Source organism: Lissotriton helveticus, chromosome 5_1 (genome assembly GCF_964261635.1).
Source record: "Lissotriton helveticus chromosome 5_1, aLisHel1.1, whole genome shotgun sequence".
Taxonomy (NCBI): domain Eukaryota; kingdom Metazoa; phylum Chordata; class Amphibia; order Caudata; family Salamandridae; genus Lissotriton; species Lissotriton helveticus.
The window spans coordinates 222,663,603-222,685,936 of record NC_136065.1 but is presented as its reverse complement, the minus strand read 5'-3'; the positions used below and the strand labels follow the sequence as shown (position 1 = coordinate 222,685,936).

Sequence of the window (22,334 nt, the reverse complement as noted above, 5' to 3'; positions counted from 1 at the left end):
TGAGGTGGGTTGAAAATTACGACTCACTGCGATTGTAGGCCACCACAGGGATGGTGGCCTGCTAGAGTCAGTAGTCAAGCAAGTATGTAATTGCTTTTAAATAAAGCAGATTTTTTTAATGCAGTCCATTTTCCTTAAAGGACACGGTGATGTGTTTAAAAAGAAAGACCACTGCCTACTCTTTAACATACTTTTTTTTTTATTTTTTTTAAACCTTTATTTCGTAGTATTGGCAAACAAATACGGGCCTACAACCATCCGGCCGGCCACAACATCTTGCAGGTCAAAGCAGCGATCGAAACGGCGACTCAGTAACAAATTAAAACTTAGTATAAGCATTCTATAGTACACTAGGGACATGGGTAATACCGAGAAGTAGGATAAGTGAAGGTATACATTTTAAAATTTATAGTATAGCGTAAAAATAGGAGTTGAGGAGGATCGAAGTCCATACAATCTGTCCAAAACAGAAGCGGGCGAGTTACACCAACAGAGATCCAGCAAGCCGTAAGACTAAATCAAAATGGCGGCATACCGATAACACAAAAGGATGAACAGTCCCACAGCATGTCACTCGCCAGTCGTTACCCACCCCGCATCGATCCCGCCCACCACCCGAAAAGAGGCGGAAATAAGAATATAGAAAAGAAGAAAAGGCCCATAGAAACCGCAAAGGAATAGAGAAAACCCCTTCCCCCCACCCTACACGCATGCAGAGGCTACGGCCACCCCCCCCAGCAGCGTGCCTGTCGCCCCGAAGAGTACCCGAAATATAGAAATAAGAAAGAGAAAAAGAAAAAGGGAATCGGTGAAGATCGGAGGAGAGCTAAACAGTTGGAAACAAAACCATAAACACATTTAATCCCAGCTGCCCCCCCCCCCCCCCGGAACCCAAAGCAAAACCAACGACTAACTCCCCAGTCCAGCGAACATTATCCAATCAAAACAGGCAGCAGAAGGCAAAAAAAGGAGAAAAAACATCATCAACCTTTTCTTTTTCGGTCGAGCACGACGACGAGGTACCATCGTAGCGTAGCCCCCGTGGATGGAAAAAACAGACAAAACGACAACCACAATAAAGAGCTCTGTCCACCAAGGTCTGTCCACTTCAATGTCCCGTGGTCGTCGGCTGAACAAAACAGGGAGGTACACAACAGCATCCCTCGAAGAGCGATCAGCCAAGACAAGAGTAACAAAGCCAGGATAGGGCAGAGAAACATGCCGGTAGTACACAAAGGAGTTGCTCGGCATAGCGTCCAAAAACCATCCCCCAGCCAGTGCACCAGCACAGACAGCGCACTCCGCAGCCTAACCATGACAGGCAATATCACAGCTGGGTCATCTAAGGCCTCCACGTAGATCTGGGTAGGCACATCCCGGCAGCCGAGCACAGGGTGTGGCGAAGTGCACAGTATACTTAAACCCACACGGCAAGTCGGGGGCTCCGCGGACAGAATGGCATCAAGTCGGTCCCCCAGGTCCCGGGCATTGGTAGATAGGGCAGCTCGCAAAGTATTCAAAGCGCTCAGAACATCGTCTAGCGTTAGAGACGCCGCAGGTGAGGTAGATGCAGCAGCTTCCCGCACTCGGGGCACACAAACACAGGTCTGACTCCAACACCGGCCATAGACATCCATCGTGAATAGTCGGCCAGCACTCCGTAGAGCAAGCCACATCGGGGGCCCAGGGGGCACTCACTCCGTTATGACACCGCACTCATTTGCGGTGCAGCGCCAGTTGCCATAAACACCAGTAATGCAGCCCAGTGTCGGTAGATGCGAGTGCCGAGTGCGCGGTCCAAGATGGCACCCACAGCGTTGCTGGAAGACAAAGAGGCATCAAAAGCCGGCTACCGGCTGGGGGAAGGACACATTGTAGCACTGGCCGCGGGAACAGTGTTGCAAGCGTGGAGGTGAGCTGGGCGGGATGGAATGTTGCGGCGAGAAGAGCAGTACAGCAGCCGCTCTCCGCCAGCCGACCGCCGCCGTCGTGAGTGGGCACGGCTGTTGCACTCAGGGTCGGCCGCCCTCGCAGAACAAAGACGAGGACACCGCCATCATGCCCAGAACGGAAAAAGGACGTTTCGTTGCATCCGCTGCGGTAAGCACGCCGGGGAGCGCACCGTTGGAGTCAGGACAGTTTCCCGAGTCCGAAACATCAGCGTGGGTACAGGATAACCGACAGGATCAATAGCCCTTCGGAGGGAAAACGAGAGGGTCGGCGGAGCCGAGGGATCAGGCGGCCATCATGGTTGCAGGCTAAGCTCCTCCCCGAACAGACCTTTTTTTAATTCATAAATGGAAAGGGGTCCCAAGGGGACCACTTCCCTTTTGTCAATGGGTTACAAGCACCGTCTCCTTTGAGGTCTCAGTAATTTTTCAATGTTTTGCAACCAGATTTTGGTCATAAAACATTGATATGTAGCATACCATTTTGGCATTTGGAGGGCATGCCTACAACATGCTGCTTTCATGTAAAATACCAGTATCAGTTCTCAATCCTATTTTAGTAGTTGAAAAACGTTTTTGACTCCCAAAATGGGATTAGTACATCTGAAAAAGCTTTTTTACGGTCACAAATACAACATTTGAGCATTTGCAGCTCTAAAATACTTAGTACATCTGACTCTTACAGTCTTGTTAGCAAGAAAAAGTTGGAGTTAAATTTTCTAACACTACAGCACAAAGATTTCTGTCCACTAGACTTACTCTTCAAGATACAAAGAACAATGATTTTCTCATGCACTCAGGAAAATAACCGTTTTCCCTGGCTGAGTGCAAACTGCCTCTGAGGGTATTTTCATATAAACAACTGCTAAGTGCTGTTGGTGTAAACGTTTGCACATGTGTATTTGTATGGGTGCTAGGATTACCATCTTTCTCTAAAAAAGTACTGTCCATTTCTCTACATGTTATTATTCTGCAAAGGCTGAGAACTGGTAGATACAGAAGAATTTGTGTAAAATTCTCAGCATAATTTTGTTACATGACAATTATCACTATATCACTGTATTTAATCCTTTTGAAATAACATAGGGGTTGATTTATATTTTGGTGGTAAGACTACTGCATAGCAACTGCGACAGAGTATCCTTAGCACCAAAATATAAATCAACTTCCTGATTTAGAAGCGGGCAGGTTATTGTCCGCCCACCTAATTTAGATGGACAGACATACAGTAAATATTCACTGCCTGACACCACCAGGAAAACCCTGGTGGTAATGGGCAGTGAAAACTACTCAATGTTCCCCTTGCCATGGGTGAGAACTCCCCTGACAAGGGGAGCATATTTTAAATTTTAAAAAGAAAATCCTATTTCGGAATTTACTTTTGAAAAAAAAGATAACTTTGATGGACGGCTCCTAGACAGAAATATCTTCTGTTTGATTTCTTAACGTGTTGGCTGTTTTATGTTTATATTTAAAAAGAGAAATAATTCCACATTTCCAAGGTTTTCCCAATTTATTTGCTGGCATGAACTTACAAATACAGGCCATTCTTGTAAAATACAAGGGGCAACCCTAATGTGGGTCCACTACCTAGCAATTGGATCAGAATTAGTTTGCAGGTGCCAGAGGGCACTATTATTTGTCCTATAATCTGGCATGCAAGGATGTGAGTGTCTACAGGTGTACTACTTTCTTATAAGGACTGCACAACTCTTCTGAATTTAAAAGGATGATGGCAATTTGTGTTTCTGGTTTTGTCTAGAAAGGGGTGATTACTTGGCGAGGACAGGTTTGCGGAGCACAGGTGCACCAAGTCTGGATCATCTCTCTGACTCCTATGGCATTTGGTAAACAGCAAACAGTGCACCATGATTGATAGTTTCAAAGGCCACTGATAGATCCAGCACTATGAATGTGCGACAGTGGGTTAAATCCTGGTTGGTAGTCAGTGAGTTGGCTTTTTTCTCAAGGTTTTACAGAGGTTTGAACACTGATAGGTAGTCAGTGACTTTCCTATTTTCTCAAGGTTTGACACAGTGTTGAACACTGACTGGTAGTCTGTGACTTGGCTTTTTATCTCAAGGTTTGACAGAGGAGTGAATCCCGACTGATAGTCAGTGACTTGCCTTTTTTCTCCAGGTTTGACAGAGGGTTGAATGCTGACTGGTAGTCAGTGATGTTATGTCTTTGAGCATTCTAGTAGCTGGGCGTGGGTGGAGTCATGGGGTGGAGGAAGAGGCGGGGCACGAGCAGGAAAGAGTTAGTTAGAGTAGAGACATGGATGAGGAAGGAGTGTGTTAATAAAGCTCCTTGAACATCAAGTAGTGTCTGTCATTATTGCATGCACGACACTACAAATGACTTGCCTTTTTATCAAGGTTTAGTAGAGGGTTTAACACTGACTGGTAGTCAGTGACTTGGCTTTTTATCTCAAGGTTTGACAAAGGAGTTAATCCTGACTGGTAGTCAGTGACTTGCCTTTTTTCTCAAGGTTTGACTTAGGGTTAATTCCTGACTGGTAGTCAGTGAGTTGGTTTTTTATCTCAGGTTTTAACAGAGAGTTGAACACTGACTGGGAGTCAGTGAGTTGGCTTTTGTTCTCAAGGTTTGAGCAGTATTGGGTGTGCTTTAACAGATAATGATTGCCTCAGCAGATTCCTATAACTGGCAGAGCTAGTGGCATGGCAAGGCCACCATGGGCCTCAATGTAAACAAGGAAAGTGGGCCCTCATCCTCTGGTTATGTAGTGGAAAACAGTTATAGTATGATGCAATGGGCCCTGATGCTTCCCATCTTTTAACTCCAAGTAATACGTCTGGAAAGAGTAACTCTGCACAGGGGTACATTCAGGTTCCTACTAAATAAAAACATATGTTTTTAAATAACAATGTAAAGACTGCACAGTGTGTTGGTCCAAAGACGATTTGGCCTATGGGCAGCTGAAGAGATAAGCTGATAGACTTAATTTAGTGGGGCATATCCAAGCAATTGCTAAGTGAGGTGAGGTTGTGTAGCCCTGATAACATTTTATGAGAGTAATACATTGAATGAGCAGAAACCCAGTTCCAGAGGTTATTAGACAAGCTGTTGACTATTGTATTGTAATTGCATTTATATAGCGCTTACTACCCCTGACAAGTAATCGAAGTGCTTTTTTGGTGAGTAGAACACTACTCCGCAACCCATAAAGGATTAGTGGTGAATTAGTATAGTGAAAATATGAAAGTAATTTGAGTGGTGGATATGTTAGTCAGTTATTTAGATTGAGAAGAATAGTGGAGGGATAGAAGAGGGGAAAGGGTTTGTATTTATATATTACACCTCCACCACATCTTCTTAAAAAATGACTCAATAAGCATTGTGTCTCTTTTGCTCTCTCCACCTACCGCTCTCCAGAAGACATTCCTTGCCCAGTCGTACCCTCCACATTGTTTCGAGTGGGTGTGATAGTAGTATTACCGCTGTTCTGTTTATTAATGCCTTCTTGCTGCAACTGTGTTTGGGTAAGCAGTTTGGAATAGAATCTCTTTAAGAGGAAGAAAATAAACCAGTGTTCCTGGAACCTTTAAGTCCTGAGGCAGAAAGCGGCAGACAACCCCAAAATGAAAAGAGGAATTCCAAGCATAATGAATGCAGAGGCAGGGCAAGTTACAGGAGGAGGAATTGGGGTTTCAGGGAACACAGAATCAGGAGCAGAGGCTGTTCTAGGATTAGGAAGGAGGGGGGAGGATTACTCCACAGCATATTTAATAACAGAGCAGGTCCAAAATTAGGAATGCATGTTCTAGAAACCAGTACCTGCAGACAGTGGAGTCCCTAAAATGAATTTAAAGGCGGGCACACATTGGGCCACAGGTAAAAGTGCCTCGGCCCCCTATAAAGGCCATATAAATTACACAGTGGTAGATCAGGCTTTCCGTGGGAAGGACATTTTTTGTTTAGCAAATAACTCTGCCATCGTTGTATGGATCTGCATGTTTCCCACAAAAGTTCCTTCCTGGAAAGGGTTGCAATAATACGTCAACTGGGGCAAAGGAAGGAAAAGGAGTTGATGGGTACCAAATTCTTCCATGTTAATTCCCATAGGAAATTGTACTGTCCGAAACCGAACAATTAGCTAAACAGAATTGCACCACAGTTTTTTAAAAGTTAGAAATGTATGCAAAAGGCGTGTTTTTTGTGGTGTGGTGAGGTGTGAATTTAGAAAAGTTTGCATTTAAATAGGTGCCTAGTTGGGCTTGAAGTGGTTAAAAAGTTAGGTACAAATGGATAGTTGGTGATGCGGGAGTGCCACGGGAGTCCTGCAGCATCATACATTTAAAAACAGGGCTTTCTAATTAGCCAAAACAGCTTTTTCACCCATTAGCCAATTAATTATGAGTGATCTGATTGGCTGAGTGCAACCCAGAGGAAAATGTTGCAGCCGTCATTATAGCACTCAGGGTTTCGTTCCTCGTGACCTGGAAATGTGCAAAAGCAGGTTATGGGGAGGCAGGGTTGGAATACCCTAACCCCCAGTCAGTTGTTGGGTTTTAAACGTGTTATGGGAACAGTGGTACTCCCAAAGGACACAGCAGGTCCACCCATGAAGTATCAGGGTACTCCCACAGGAGTCGCTGCTCAAGCTTTACCCCCATGGTGCCACAGTATTGTGTAAGCTTCACCACGGAAGCTTGCATGGTATTGTGCAGGCGCACAACACCCATTGGACTCAAAGGGCTTTAGCCCCCCCTCTCCCCCCCCCTCCGTCGTGTGCGGCAGCCCGGGATGAGACAAAGTAAAGATAAAGTAGAGTAAAGATTCAGCCCCCCCCGACATTTTTTCTTAGCCCCCCCCCCCCCCCCCCCGAAATTTGGCTCTAGTTGCGCCCTCCCCGAAATTTGGCTCTAGTTGCGCCTCTGGTACTGTGGTACCATGCAGATGAAGCTTGAGCAGTGGGTACCACAGAAGTACAGCAGTACCTCAAAAATATTTTTTAAAGTACAGAAGCGAATGTGGGTTGTTTGTCCATGGAGAGATGGGAGTCGGCAGAGGGTTGGCTGCCTGCAGTGGGTTGGGAACCATCGCAGGCAAACAAAATTCTACAGCACGCAGCCTGATGAAGCAAGCCCTGTGGCCAACCCCCTTCTGCACAGGGTTGAAAACCACCCACATCTGGGGTTGGCTGCTCATGGGCTACTGGGTGCAGGAAGTGTGGATGGGTGCCAGGATGTGCCGGTGGGTGAAAGGGTTAGATGGGTGAAAGATTGAAGGGGTGGGTGTAAGGATGGGTGAAAGGGCAGATTGATGGAAGGATGCGTGGGTTGAAATGATGAGTGAATGGGTGTTTGGGTGAAGGGATGTGTGGGTGGCAGTAAGTATCAGTGAAAGGATGCATGGGTGAGTGAAAGGGTGGATGGGTGAAAAGATGTGTTGGTGGGTGAAAGGATGTGGGTAAAAGTATGTGTGGGTGAAAGGATGGCTCAATGGGTGACAGGATGGGGGAATGGGGGATAGTATGGGTGAAAGGGTGGATGAGTGAACACGTGTGAGTAGGTGAAAAGATGGGTGAAAGAATGGGTGAAAGAGTGGATGGCCAATAGGATGGGTGAATGTTAGGATTGGGGAAAGGATGTGTGGGTACTTACAGGATGGGCAAAAAGGTGGATGGATGAAAGGATGTGTGGGTAGGTGGAAGGGTGAAAGGATGGGTTGGCGGCTGAAAGGATGCATTGGTGGGTAAAAGGATGAGTAGGTGGGTGAAAGGATGTGTGGGTGATTGAAGAATGGGTGACTGCCTTGATGGGTGGAACAATGTTCTGCAGGGGTGGGTGAAATTATGGTTGACAGGATGGGTGAAATAATGTGTTGGTGGGTGAAAAGATGTGTGGCTGGGTGAAAGTATGGGTGAAGGGTTGGTGGGTGGGTGAAAGGATGGTTGAAAGAGTGGACCAGCGAAAGAATGAATGGGTCGGTGCAAAGATGGGTGAAAGGGAGGATGGGTGAAAGGATGTGTGGGTTGAAAGGATGGGTGAAGAGGGATAGGGGAATGAGTGGTTGGGTGAGTAAAAGGGTGTATGGGTGAAAGGATGCTTGGGTGAAATGGATGGATAGAAGGATGTGTGGGTGTGAGAAAGGGTACTTGGGTGGGTATAAGGATGGACCAGTAGGTGAAAGGATGCACGAATGGGTGAAAGGATGAGTAAAAAGGTCACTGAATGTAAACATGTGTGGGTAGATGAAAAGATGGGTTAAAGGGTGGATGTCTGAAAGGATGGGTTTGTGTTAGGACGGGTGAAAGGTTGAGTGGGTGGTGACAGGATGGGTGAAAAGATGGATGGGTGAAAGGATGTGAGGGTGGGTGAAAGGATCTCTGGATGAACGAGTGAAATGATGTGTGGGTGGGTGAATGGGTAGAAGGATGGATGGGGTGAAGGATTGATGGAGAAAGACTGAATAATGGATGAAAGAATGTATGCATAACAGTATCTAAGAATAAGTGGTGGATATCGGTGAGTCCATGGAAGGGTGTAAGGATGCATAAATAGATGATTGGATGGAAGACAGGAAATGTAACTCTTCAGGGAGGTTCTTGGCTCACTTCTTTTACTTGCTTGCTGCCATCACCGCTTAGCTCATAGTGGGGTATCTGAATGTTCTGTCTGCTCCCTTAGTTCTAGTTTTCAATACTCCTCTGGAAAAGTAACGTCCTGTTCCCTCCTGCAGCAGCAATCAGAGCAATCAGGCTGTTTACATTGGAGGAGGTAAGCATACAGCACAGAGCGGCCTTTCTGTGCACCTCCTCTTCCCATTTCGCGGCACGAGCCAGGCACATCACGTGAGCGTCACCGCTGCATCACGTGGATGATTGAATCATGTTCCTTCTGAGGGTGGAAAGTGAGAAAAACAGATTTCATCACATATTTTTAGGCACCTCAGCAGACTACACGAGGCCGCAAAACCTTCATTCCCAAAAAATATCACGTGGCTGAAACTATTGCCGAAAAGTATATATTTTCTGTTTCAGATGAGGACATTCTGCTGTGTCTGACGTAGACAGATTGAAAGCGCGACCGACCTTGTTTGTTCCCAACATACCTCATGGGTTCAATAAGGTTAAGGTCTTATGAAGCTGTTTATACACCAATTTAATTAACCTAATTGAAAGGAGCCTCCAGACTTACACGTCGTATTTACCGCGAATTTAGCAGGCTTCACGCATCACAGGCAAAGCAGCGCCTATAGAAAGGCTGAGCGAGCTGGGTAAGAGTCAGACAATGCCTTTTGTTCACGTCAGTGGCATCTTGCCAAATTACGCTATCACGCCACGTCATACAATTTAGATCGCGTTTGGTTAAAAATCCTATTGTAGTAATAAGGGAAGAAAGCAAAACACACTGAACTATGAGTGGCTGTTATTCACATCACAAGCATTTTTTGTGTGAAATGCATCCTTGCATCCCAAGTAGCACAGACAGGATTTTTTAATATTAATGTGGAATTTCACATACGGATTTAGGTTTCTCACCTAATTTCTGCAAAAGAGATATGCAAATTTCGCCTAGGCCCAGCAATGCACTCAAGGCGCCGGGGAAGAAAAAGGGATGAGAAGAGGGAGGGCGGTACCGCTACTGTTCGAACAGCCAGGTCTTGAGTAGCCTCCTGAAGGTCAACATGTCTTGGGTCTGTCGTAGGCTGAGTGGAAGGGTGTTCCAGGTCTTGGCGGCGAGGTGGGAGAAGGATCTGCCGCCTGCGGTGGTTCTTCGGATGGGGGGACGATGGCAAGGGAGAGGTCGGCAGAGCGGAGCTGGCGGTTGGGGACCTAGAAGAAGAGCCGTCTGTTGAGGTAGGCTGGACCGGTCTTGTGGAGTGCCTTGTGTGCATGGATGAGGAGTTTAATGGAGATTCTCCTGTCGACGGGGAGCCAGTGCAGGTTTCTCAGGTGGGGGGTGATGTGGCTGTGGCGTGGTACGTCGAGGATCAGGCGTACCGAGGCATTTTGAATGCGTTGCAGTCGTTTGATGAGCTTGGACAGGGCTCCCGCGTAGAGGGCGTTTCCATAGTCGAGTCTGCTACTGACGAGGGCCTGGGTGACTGTTCTTCTTGTATCTGTCGGGATCCACCTGTAGATCTTGCGGAGCATGCAGAGGGTTTTGAAGCAGGAGACTGCGTTGACTTGCTTGGCCATGGAGAGCATTGAGTCGAGGATGACTCCCAGGTTGCGTGCGTGGTCGGTGGGTGTTGGGGCTGCCCCCAGTGTCGTAGGCCACCAGGAATCGTCCCAGGCTGAAGGGTTGGAGCCAAGGAGGAGGACCTCCGTCTTGTCCGTGTTCAGCTTTAGTCGGCTGCTCTTCATCCAATCGGCGACGGCCTTCATTCCTTGGTGGAGGCTGGATTTGGCGGTGAGGGTGTCCATGGTGAGGGAGAGGATCAGTTGAGTGTCGTCGGCATAGGAGATTATGTTGAGGTTGTGCTGTCGGGCGATGCGTGCAAGCGGGGCTATGTAGATGTTTAACAGTGTCGGGCTGAGGGATGATCCTTAGGGTACACCGCAGATGATCTCGGAGGCTTCTTATCGTAACGGGGGGAGGCGGGCGCTCTGGGGGTTCTGCCGGAGAGGAAGGAGGTGGTCCATTCCAGGGCCTTTTCTCGGATCCCTGCGTCGTGGAGGCGTAGAGTGTGGTGGCAGACAGTGAGGAAGGCGGCGGAGAGGTCCAGCAGGATGAGGGTTGCGGTATAACCGTTGTCCAGCAGGGTCCTGATGTCATCGGTGGCGGCGATGAGGGCAGTCTCGGTGCTGTGGTTGCTGCGGAACCCTGGCTGGGATGGGTCCCGGATGCTGTTTTCTCCGAGGTATCCAGTTAGCTGTCTGTTGACGATCTTCTCAATGACCTTGGCTGGGAAAGGAAGCAGGGAGATGGGCCGGAAGCTCTTGAGGTCTCTCGGGTCAGCTTTGGTTTTTTTGAGCAGGGCGTTGATCTCGGCGTGTTTCCAGCTCTCTGGGAAGGTCGCGGTCTCGAAGGAGAGGTTGATGACGTTGCGCAGGTGGGGTGCGATGGAACTGCTGGCTTTGTTGAAGTGGTGCGGAAAAGGGTCTGACGGGGAGTCGGAGTAGATTGTGCTCAAGGTCTTGATCGTGTCATTGATGTTCACGTTGGCCCAGGCTGGCAAGGGGTCATGGTCGATGGTGTGTGGTGTGTGGTGAGTCTGGTGTGTCGTTGTTTGTTGGGGCTGTCTGGGTGTTTAAGCTGTCGTGGATGTCAGTGATCTTGCGGTGGAAGAAGGTGGCGAGGGAGTCACACAGGGCTTGCAACGGCGGGATGTCATTGGTGTTGGAGCTGGGGTTGGAGAGTTCCTTCACGATGTTGAAGAGCTCCTTGCTGTTGTGTGCATTGTTGTCGAGGTGGTCTTTGAAGGAGAACCTCTTGGCGGCCCTGATGAGGTGATGGTGGTTGCGGATGGCGTCTTTGTGGGCTGCGTGGCTGTCCGGTGTCTTTTCACTGTGCCATTTCATCTCTAGTTTCCGGCAGGTACCCTTGGATGCTAGGAGTTCCGGGGTGAACCAGCTGTCTCTCTTGATGGTGTCTCTGTAGGTGGGTTCTTTCAGCGGGCAAGTGTGTTGGCACAGTTGTCAATCCATCGTCTGAGGTTGCGGGCAGCGTCGTCGGTGTTGGAGAGGTCGGTGGGTGGGCTGAGAGCGAGGTTTTCCTGTAGTTGGTCTTCGGTGACTTTGCTCCAGCAGCGGCGTGGGATCTGTTGGGTGCGGTGGTGTGTGGTGGGTTTCTGGAAGGTGAAGTGGATGCAGCGGTGGTCGGTCCAGGGGAGTTCGGTGGTGTGGCTGAAGGAAATGTGGGAGCTTGAGGAGAAGATAGGGTCGAGCGTGTGGCCGGCAGTATGGGTCAGCGTTGTGACGAGCTGTCTCAGTCAGAGGTTGGAGAGATTTTCGATCAGGGTGGTCGAGTTGCTGTCGTTGTTGTTCTCCAAGTGAAAGTTCAGGTCTCCGAAGAGGGTGTAGTCGGTGGAGGTTAGGGCGTGTGAGCTGATGAAGTCGGTGATGGAGTTGCTGAACTGGGTCCGGGGTCCGGAGGGTCGGTAGATGAGGGTGCCTCTTAGGGTGGTGTTGGGGTCTGTGTGGATCTGGAAGTGCATGTGTTTGGCGGTGCTGAGAGTGTCGTTGGTGCTGGTCGAGACCCTGATGGTGTTCTTGTGGGCGATGGCGATTCCTCCTCCGACTCCGTTGGTGTGGTCTCTGCGGGTGAGCTTATAGCCGTCTGGAATGGCTATGGCGATGTCGGGTGTGGAGGAGTCGTTCATCCAGGTCTCTGTCAGGAATGCGACGTCCGGAGATTATGTGGCACTGAAATCTGTGCACACAACCTAATTCAGAGGCTACTGCATTATGGCAGCAGACACTGATTTAATACATAGACTGCCTCAGCAGCCATACATTGAGCTGTGCTTTTGGGTTCAGGGACATGGTAAGCAAATTCCAGAGTGCGTGCTCTTAGCTGGAGAAACGGGCACACACTAACACACACAGACAATTCACTAACTCTGACGATGATTTATGGCCTTGTGTTTAAGGCTTGTATGGAGAGTAGGGTGCTATATGTAATGATGCCCATATCACAGATAGTTTCTTAGATATGGTATCGTGGGTTTCTGACATTTGATGAGGATTACCTTCTAGTAATGCAAAAATATGTGAACCCCTACCATTCAAAATACGTTGAGGGCTCCTCAAATTCCACCTAGACATGCCATCTTATAATATAAACATGTCTTTAACATTGTAGGGGCCACAGTTGCTCACATTATGCCCCTAACGGAGAAAGGTGCTCTGGGCAGGTTGTTTGGAGCATTTGAATTTTTGTTTATTGTACAGTTAATAAAAACTCACAATATTACACAATAGATAAAAAGTCATTGACTGTATAAAAAAAGCTTTTACAAAAAAAGATGTTGCACATTGATAAAATCACAAGGAGTCTATGGTAAATTAATGAGTCTTTCCTGTTGGTCACAGCCTTAATACTTGTAGTTCTTATGGTTGTAAGGCCGTTGGAGAAATCACTGTTCTCCTGATATGATTAATTGTTTCACCCAACTGTCTTTTTATTTAGTTTTGTGGGTGATTTCATATTTTATTATAATTACTGTGGCTTTAGTACTTGTGGGCCTTATAGTTTTTTAAGAGCGATTAGGGAAGACTGCTATTCTCCTGGTGCGGTTGGGTTTTCGCACCCAAGTGTTATTTCGTTTAGTTTTTTGGCCACTATTTCAAAGTATTTGACTGTTCTACAGTTTAACTGAGTCTCTTCGGGGTTGAAACAGAGCATTACTGCTTGCCTGCAGGTTTTTACGCCCTTCTGGTTCCATATGGGCCGAAGCATGGAACGCCTTACATCCACAAGAGCTTTACAAATACAAATGATGTGTATAAGATCCTCCTTCGCACATTGGCAAAGGCGACATGCGTTTGATGGATTAGGCCTTTTCCAGGGTGCCAGATGAAGTGCTATGGGTATGTTGCCTAAGCGCATGTTTAGAAACTTATTTTTTGTTTTTTGTGTGAGGCCCGTTGATAAGTACTCTTGTGGCTTTGTGGTTCTGTACCCTTCAAGCACAACCCATCCGTGCGCTCTCTTGGTTAGGGTGGCTCGGTCCTCAAGTGAGGAGACCAATTTGATGACTTTCGACACTGCTTTTTTAAAGGTCCCAAAATCCGTTCTTGTTTCCCAGAGCGTATTTAGTCCTAGGCTCTCCAGTGAGTTTGTTAGGTATGCCCTTGCAGGTGAGATTTCTTTGGCGTTAAGCTCAATCCATAGGTTGGCGTTTAGGGATCCTTGCTCGGCGTCTTTAATTTTGCGCCAGCTTTTTATATATTGGCCTTTCCTCTCCACAGATTGTTTCAGCAGTCCAAATTCGAGACAAATTTGAGCGGGCGAAGAATTTATAGGGAGGTGGAAAATTGCCCTATATGCACGACTGATAGTATTGTCCAGAGTACTTGCATCTTTACCTCGCATTGATTCGCTGTCGTAGGAGAGCATAGGCTGTAGGCGAGCTTTTATTACCTGTAAGAGTGGCGCTAATGTCCTGTCAGGGAGAGCTTTCTGCAGGGGCCTTGTTGATAGTTGGAAAGTCATGCCCTTCCGGCGAATGGCCTCTAGTTGTTGCTTGAAGGAGCCGTTGCCCTCTATTATGATTCCTAGATATTTATATGAGGTCATCAGTTCTAATCTTTGATTGTCCAGGTACCATGCGGGTTTCCGTTTTTTGTTGTAGTTCATTGGCATGACTTTGGTTTTGTTCAGATTGATTGTTAAAGAATTTGCTTTTGAAAATGCATTGGTCCTGTCCAGAAGGTTTTGGAGGCCAATAGGAGACCGGCTGATGAGGACCAGGTCATCTGCGTAAAGCAGGTTTGAGAGCGTAATATTTCCTAACCGAGGTGCGTGTGATGTAACTGTTTTTAGCTCTTCGGGCAGATCCGCGAGGAAGAGATTGAACAATGTTGGCGCTAGGATGCAGCCCTGTTTTAGTCCTTTGCTGGTCTTTATTTTTCTCGATAGGTGTGTGCCAGATCCCAGTTTTATTTGGACCCATGTGTCGGTATGCAACATTTCCAGCTGCTGTAGAAGGGGGGCAGGGATTCCCCATGAGCTCAGCTTCCGCCATAGTTTGTGCTGATCTACATGGTCGAATGCGGCGCTGTAATCAATGAAGCACATGAACAGGGAGCTTTTTGCGGTTTTTACTGCGTCGAACAATAGGGTTAACGCCATGATGTTTGTTAGGGTACCCTGGCCCATCCGGAAGCCCGTCTGTGTAGCTGGGATGATGTTCTTTTTTGTTGCCCATGTTGTTAGATCCTTCAAGATGAGGCCTGCGTAGTACTTTGCCTCTACGTCTATCAAGGCAATCAGACGGTAGCTGCTTGGGTCGATCCTAGCGCCTTTTTTGTATATTGGGCTTATTATCGAGCCACTCCAAGATGTTGGTATTTTTCCTGTTTCCCTTACTTCGTTGAATACTGGAGCCAATGTAGTGCACCAAAAAGCTGGATCCTGTTTGTATAATATCGGAGGGATCCCGTTTGGTCCTGGGGCCCCCTCAAGTTTTCCCTTCAAGATTTGTTTAAGAATAGTATCTGCTGTTTCCTGACCTGATAGTTCATTTTCGATTATTCTAGGCTCAACTATCATAGGACTGGCTTCGTCCTCTGCTGGAGTGTGGGGCCCGGTTGTTTTCTTTTTGAGCGCTTGATTTGCTTTTTTGGTGAGTGTGACAGTTTTGTCCAATTGGTGGAGAGCTCCTTCTTCCGAGTCTGCCCCTCCGGCTTTCTTCATTGCGGGGTCGTTTGTGTTAAAGTGAATTGTTAAATAGTTAGCCCAGTCGGATTCCGGTATTTCAGAGTTAATACCGTTGTGGTCTGGCTGTTGAAGCCTGTGGATGGTCTTCCAAAAGCTAGAGCTATTCTTCTGCTTTGAATTATGTAGAATTTTAGCCCATAGTTCTTCATTCAATTGCCTTTTCCTTTCCCAAGTTTTCTTTTGTAGCAATGCTTTTGACCTGCGAAGCTGCAGTTGAATTTCCGTGTTGTTTGGATCTTGACGGAGTTGCCTGAGGGTTTTTTTTATTTCAAGCTTGATGTTTTTTGTTTCTGCTGTTGTTACTTTGCCAAGCATGAACCTTGTGGTATTCCCTTTTTGAGCTTTCTTCCCTGTGGCATGCTTTTCTCCTAGTGCCGCTGTAAAATCTTCCCAAAGGACAAGGGGGTTGTCGGTTGTTTTGGATATTTCCTGTAATATTGTTTTTGCACTGATAGCAAGAGTTTCCATATCCGTGGTCTTGCATCGTAATCGCTTGTAGTTAGCGGTATATTCTATGCACATACTTCTTGTTTCTGCTGCTTCGTTCTTACAGGTCAGGGCTAAGTGAGCTTCTAACGGCAGATGGTCGCTCTAAGCTCTGTCTCCTATCTTAAATGAATGTAGTTTGTCGTACAGCGGGAGTGTAACTAGCATGAAATCTAGGTAGGATGAGGCAATTGACGAGTGGTATGTTGGTGCTGGAGGGATATCCTCTTTGAATCGTCCATTGAGTACACGCAGGTTCAATTGCTCTAGGGCTTTTACTAGCTGAGAAGCAGTGTTGCTGTGTTTGTAACTGGAGGGGATTGATTGAGTTGGGATTTTCCATACTGTATCCATTTCCTGCGTCATGTCGTCGGTTGCCAGTTCACCAAATAGATGGAGATTAAAATCGCCTGCCAGTAATATGTTATCCGTTTCCTCATCCTCCATGAGTCTTGTTAACTCTTGGACTAGTTGATTTGACCCAGTCAGCTTATTCTTAGGATGGATGTATGTGTTAACTACAAGTAACTGATGCCTTCCTTGGTTTTTATCAGTTGTGAGTGATATTGCCTGTATTGCGTTCGGCGGGGTAATATTTATGCATGCTGGTTTGATTTCTCCTATAACTGATATTGACGCGAAGATTACCAGGCCGCCGGAGCAACGGCCATACTGTGATTCTTTGCGGGCCGGATATGTCCAGGCTGTGTATCCTTGCAGGGCTATATCGTTGGGCTCCCATGTTTCCTGGAGGAGAATCAGGTCAAAGGATTGCAAGTAGTTCAGTGTTTCGGGGTCCCCCAGTTTGTCGGCTAGTCCGTTAATGTTCCAACTGCAAATATTGAGTTTGTTTTTATTTTTGAAGGAACCCGCAGTTTTGGTGGCTAAAGCTGACTTTGTTTGTCAGTTGGTGTCGTTTCCTGTTATTGTGCGAGTTATTGTTTCTTTGCAAGGGGCTGTTCGTTGAAACATTGGGTTTTGCGATTTCGCCAGGTGTTGTTCCCGTCCTGGGGAGTAGCTTCGTGCTCCTTTAAGTATTGACATAACCAGTGGGAATCGTTCTTCCTTCCAATCTTCGAGTAGCGGGGTAGGGTAAGCTGGTTTTATTTCTGGTTCAAGCTGAATTCCCCACTCGGAGAAGCTAGATGCATTCTCCATGATTGATTTTGCTACCTCCCTGGTTTTCCACGTGGCCCTTGTTTTCACGTTCCGTTGTGAGTGTGTTGCTGGGTGGAATTCAATTAAAAGCAAGTCCGAGGTGTTAATAGATTTTAGTTTATCTATTGAGTTGGTTAATTTTAATATATTGCCCCTATTTAGGATGTCTACTCTTCCCTTGGATTTGTATTCGGGAATGAAAAAGATTGTTTCTGTGTCTATTTCCCTTGTGGACAATGTTTTCTGATGGGGCTGTTCCCTGGTTGCGTGTATTCGCTCTGAGGGTTTGATGTTATGTTCGTTAGTTTTGCACTTTGAAATGTCCCATTGAGATTGATCGCTAGAATGCTTATCACCGGTGTTTGCGATGCGTGGAGTCTGAGGGTTTGCTTTAGTAGATGTCGTCTTCGTCTTCTTGCAGGTACACCGTGTTATAGAATTGTTCAGTGTCACGTCGTCTTTGGTGGGGTTTGGCTCTTCCTGATCTTCTATTTCTTCCTCCGAATTTATATTCTTTGCCCTTACGTGGCCGTCCGATTGCCCTAGTGCCGGCTCTATTCGATGTCGGCCTGTTGACTCGTTTCTGCTTACTGTCTGTTTTCTCTCTGGTTGGTTTATTGGACCCGCGCTGATGGTAAGGGTTCCTAATCCTTCTATTGACATACCAGTTGAGGTCAATGGGATTTCTGGTTTCAGGGAAGGGGAGTTGTCATTCCTTTAAAGCTCGCCGGTTGCTAGTTGCCCCGTGCCTTCCGGTGCTGTGGAATTCCGGTTTTCTCCTTGGCAGTCCTCGTTGACCTTTCTGTTGCGCCCCTTCCTTTTTTGCTTATGACGTGCCCGTGCATTCTGCGGGCTCCCTGGTTCGTTAGTTTGTCCTGTTGTTTGGAGCAGGAGCGGCCCGTGCAGGTAAGAGCGGTGTTGCGCGGTTGGGAGGGAGTCGACAGGCAATGATGAGGGAAAATTAAATTTAAAAAAGAAAACCACTTACATTGTGCTCACCGCATAGTGAGTCGGCGATGCTGCAAGCGCTAGGTAAGTGGTTTTCTTTTTTTTTTTTTTTTTACTTTTTTTGGGATTTTAACACCAACCAAAGACCGGTATATACAAAATAAAATCACTTTTAAAAGTACCCCTTCCAGAACATACATGCATTATCATAGCGCTGTTCACCCCGTGGGGGGGTGAGGCCCACACAGAGCAATACTAATTATACATTTCACCAGGCAGTAATAAGAGACCAAGGTATACATAAAATACAAATAGGTCACAACAGGTGGATGGAGAGATCAAGAGCTCCACCCTCAAGGGGGAGAAGCCAGCACCTCCGCCATCAACTGGGCCATCAGCGTTCACCTTTTTCGCCGGAGTTCCACCTCTGTATCAATTCCATTTCCCCCACTTCCGGTCCCATTTCTTGGGGCAACCTCGTCCTTTGAATACTGACTTTTCAGCCACTATGGTGGTATCCATGTCCCTCGCCCAGTCGACCAGGTGCGTCATGCAATATTCCGCTTCACTATAATGAAACCCATAGAGTCCCATGTTTGTTCAGCCTGTGTGAGATCGGACAACCCCCAAATATTGAGTAAGCATAGTTGGGGAGATAACTCCAGGGATTTGCCACCCGCCCTCTCAAGTTGACAAGACATTGTCAACCAGTAGTCCTGAATGTGTGGGCAATCTCATAAGTACCATCCTGATTACAATGCCGGAGACAGAGTGGATCAGGGCGTCTGCCAGTCTGAACAGGAGTTTGGCATCAAAATATGCTCGTTGGAGGATCTTAAGTTGGAGAAGTCGCATGTGTATGAGAATGGCTATTTCTCAGACTGAAGCTAGAGCATCCCGCCACATATCATCCTCCCTCTCTCCCAAATCTCTCTCCCACCCCTGTCGCAATTTCATCATCGGGTCGGGGAGGTTGTTGACCAGCTTTTTGTAGGTGAGTGAGATGGCCTTACAGTCCATGGGATCCAACAACAGGCGGTCCTCCAGAGGGGAAGAGTCGAGGAAAGGACACCGCGTGATGGATTTGAAAGTACCTGAACGTCTCTGATGGAGCCAGCTGACATTTAGCTTGGAGCTTCCGAAACGATGCTAACCTCTCCTTAACCCAGATATCTCTAACCGTGGAGATTCCGATTAAATCCCAATTATCAAACCCTGGACAGGCGCCTAGATGACCTAGAATATTGGGCTCCCATAGGGGGGTCGCCTTTATCAGGCGCCCGCGCCATCCTAATTTTCTGGTAACTTCCTGCCAGATCTCGCCCGTGCGCGCCTTGGGGCCTGTCTAGTTAAGCTTACAGGGGTTGGTGTAGAGTGCTCTGTTGTAACCGCCCCGTCCCAGGAGCCAATGATCTGTACGGAAAGTAGGCTCATCGCGAGTTTCAAACACCCATTGGTTGACTACAGTCAACAGGGACTCCTGGTAGTACAACCTGAGATCCGGTAAACCGATGCCCCATCATACCAACCCATGGTGAGCTTGCTCATTGCGATGCATGGCGTACTGCCCTCTCATATCAGTCCTCGCAATACACCGCCGATTTGGGAAAAATACGAATCTGGGATCGGGGTAGGGGTATTCTGTAGGGCATACAGAAAGTGTGGGAGCGCTAACATTTTGAACAGGGACGCAGAGGTTTTCTTTTTTTTAAATTACATTTTCCCTCATCGTCGTCTGTCGACTCCCACCCAGCCCTGCCTCACCACTCTAACCTGCACGGGCCGTTCCTGGTGTGGAGACTAACATATTTCCTAACTTCTTGCTTGCTTTGGGAGCATTGCATACATGTCCGGCAGATAGCATCGACATGATCAGGAAACTTCAACGTTGGGGATAATGTGACACATGCTGCATGATTACTTGAGAGCCAACTATCCTATTCTTAAGTTCATAGCTAGTGTGAATATATGGCCTTTTGAGTTGAGTCCAAGGTACATTCGATCTAATTTTAATAATTTTTAAGTCAGATTCCACATTCAAACTAAAAAAGATCTGAGTTAGCAATTGGGGTTTCTCTTTTCTCAGTGCAAAACGTGCTACACAAAGTGGTATGCTGTGCAAAAGGAAAAATCCAACATGTAATGTACTGCAAGCTGTAATTATCAATGTGAATCGTAATGCAGACATTGTGAGTTCTTGAGTCACAAAACGACATGGTTATAAAGGAGTTCCACATTTACAAGTAATTGCCATGAACATATATCAGTACTTTAGGACCTCAACTGTAGTCATAAAGGATTCAGTGGTACAGATTTACATAGGGCAGTCATTAACCATTCGCAAAACACAAGTTATTCATTCCTGAGTATCATGCTATTTAAAAAGCTACATACACCTCAGACAGCCTTGCTGCCGGACCCATGTTACCTGAGGATAAATATAAATTAAACCTTAATTTGAGTCATGAAAATAGTGGGGGCGATAATTATTAGATTTGAATTCACTACGTAATTTCACCCAAAAAAAGATAAAATCTGCAATTAGAAAATTAGATTTGACTTAGCTACGAGATATGGAAAATTGTGCACTTGACCCTGCTTCAATGAATCATTGCAGTATTCACACCTTGCCTATACTCCTTTAACCACTTACCTGTCATTTGCTAGCCCACAGCTTTAAAGTTATTGGCTGGCAGATGACAAAGGGGAGTGGTTCAAGTGGACTCGCTTCCCTGCAATGTATAAGTAAATGGCTGTGCTCTCTTCAAAAAAAGACCATCCTACATTCTGTTTCTTGTGCTCTATGAGACATTGTTAGAAAGTGCCTAATATGATAGAATGCTGTTGAAGCGGACTAGACTGACATGGCTAGTGATGTGTGGGGTTTGTAGACAGGAAGGAGCTTTTTAGCTACAATGCTGTCCTACTGAACATTGCCAGCAAAGGTTTCTGCGAGACTACGAGTGCTCTAGAAGAAAAAGCCACCCACTTGTTATCCTAGTTCCCCATCATAGGAATCTTTATTGAAATCATAAACATAAAATTACCTGACAACTGTCATGGCTTATTATAAAAAGACCTTCTCAGACATCCCTCTTCACTGTCTCACCAACTAAGGGCATTTTGGAGGCTATTAAAAGGGGATTCTTCTGGGAAGGGGTCCTTCTCTTTGGGATCTCAATATTGTCCTCTCATAATTGGTGAATCCCTCTGAAGACCACGCGTACATCTTGACATCAGCATCTTTCATGGAAAGCTACTTTCTCTGTGGCTATAACTTCTGTCTTGAGAGTGAAAATAATTCAAGCATTATGTTTCTAGGAACCTACACCCTTCTCCAGAAAAATGTCATTGTCATTTATCCAAAAGGTCGTTACCACAACTGGGTGAATGAATGGACATCATAAGGGATAACGGGGGTTGCAGCACCCTCCCCTGGTTTGCCCCTTATGACCCTTTGGCACTGCCTTTGCATCCCTGGCTTCATCTAAAGTCAAAGTGGACTGAGCAGATAAAGGACCAACGGAAGCCAAGGACAAGGACAAGTTCACAGGGTTGTAATTATCTGCTGTGGACAACTTGTGCCAGGTTCGTCAGTAGCCTAAGAATATATACACAAGCCACTAACCTTGTCCTTGCGACCAGCGGAGACAATGCCTGAAGATAGGCCCCCCAATTCCTCCCAGACACGACCCCCAACAAAGGAGTCAGTACACCCTCTGCGTGGACTCGTGCCCCGGGTAAAAAGGGAAGTGGACAAAATAAAAAACTAGCTGTAGTTTCTGTAGTACCCTCAAGGTCTGGTCAAAAGAACTGCTATGTACCAGGAAGGACGTCCACACTGCATAAGAGGATGACAAAGCAAAAGATATAACACATGTTCTCTTCTGAACATCTATCACTAAGCACCCAACGTTTTTCTCACTCCTTACCAGAAAGTCATACAGCCAGACAAGGTATTTCCTGTCCCTTGTGTCCAAAAAACGAAAACATAAAAATAACAAGGGAATAGCAATCCAACTCAAATAGTTCTGTAGATGGTACGGTGTATACTCCAAAAATGCGCAGTCTGTACTTGCTGCTTGACAATGTTTAGAGTCACAATGTCACCACAAGATTAAACACACCCAGGAAGTATCCTTTTCCAAGTGCGATAGCGTTATTTAAAAAGGCACAACGCTAGTATTCAAGAACTGTTCTTTTGGTGATTGTGAGCACCGGAACGATAACCAAATGAACTGGAGCAACAGTGTTTAACTACGAGTGAGAATTATACATGGGAACTGCTGCCAAAGGTCACCAACTGAATGCCGTAAACAAAGCAGCTCCCCCTGACTTAATGCTAAAAAGGAAATTACACAGAGCGCGTCTTATCATCAGACGAGCTCAAAGGCAATAACCTTCTCACTCCGCCAAAAGCGAAGTGAACGCGAAACTG

General features: G+C 46.6%; 1 protein-coding gene across 1 annotated transcript in view; it reads left to right on the top strand.

The window, feature by feature from the left end:
- LOC144752429 (epithelial sodium channel subunit alpha-like) overlaps positions 1-22,334 on the top strand; it is a 198,477-nt gene that overhangs the window by 107,007 nt on the left and 69,136 nt on the right. The gene's annotated exons all lie outside the window — the stretch shown is intronic.